General features: G+C 29.3%; 1 protein-coding gene across 3 annotated transcripts in view; it reads left to right on the forward strand.

Annotated features, from left to right (window-relative positions):
- The window catches only part of ZNF407 (zinc finger protein 407), a 654,777-nt gene that overhangs the window by 553,022 nt on the left and 101,373 nt on the right, over positions 1-382 (forward strand). The window lies entirely within an intron of this gene.

Raw genomic sequence — 382 nt, forward strand, 5'->3', positions numbered from 1 at the left:
AAAATGAGTAGGGAAAAAAGGATCCTATGGACTTTATTCTTCATAACTAGCTCTTTTAAAATTCAGTTTAATTCAGTGATCATTTATTAGGTGCCTACAATGTTCAGAGAAAAATATTATGGTCCTTATGCTCAGGGAGCTTATATTTGACTAGAAACATGCAATATGTACATGAAGAAGTAAAACATAATGTATGTACTCAATAATACAGGTACTTTTGATAGGGACAGACTGCTAACAACTGATTGAATCAGGAAAGGTTTCATTAGGGAAAAATCTCATTTTCCATATCGACTTCATCAGAATGAAGTTCCATAAGTTCTGACTAATTCTAAATAGATACATGGATTCATATATATATATATATATATATATATATATA

Source organism: Macrotis lagotis, chromosome X, assembly GCF_037893015.1.
Source record: "Macrotis lagotis isolate mMagLag1 chromosome X, bilby.v1.9.chrom.fasta, whole genome shotgun sequence".
Taxonomy (NCBI): Eukaryota; Metazoa; Chordata; class Mammalia; order Peramelemorphia; family Peramelidae; genus Macrotis; species Macrotis lagotis.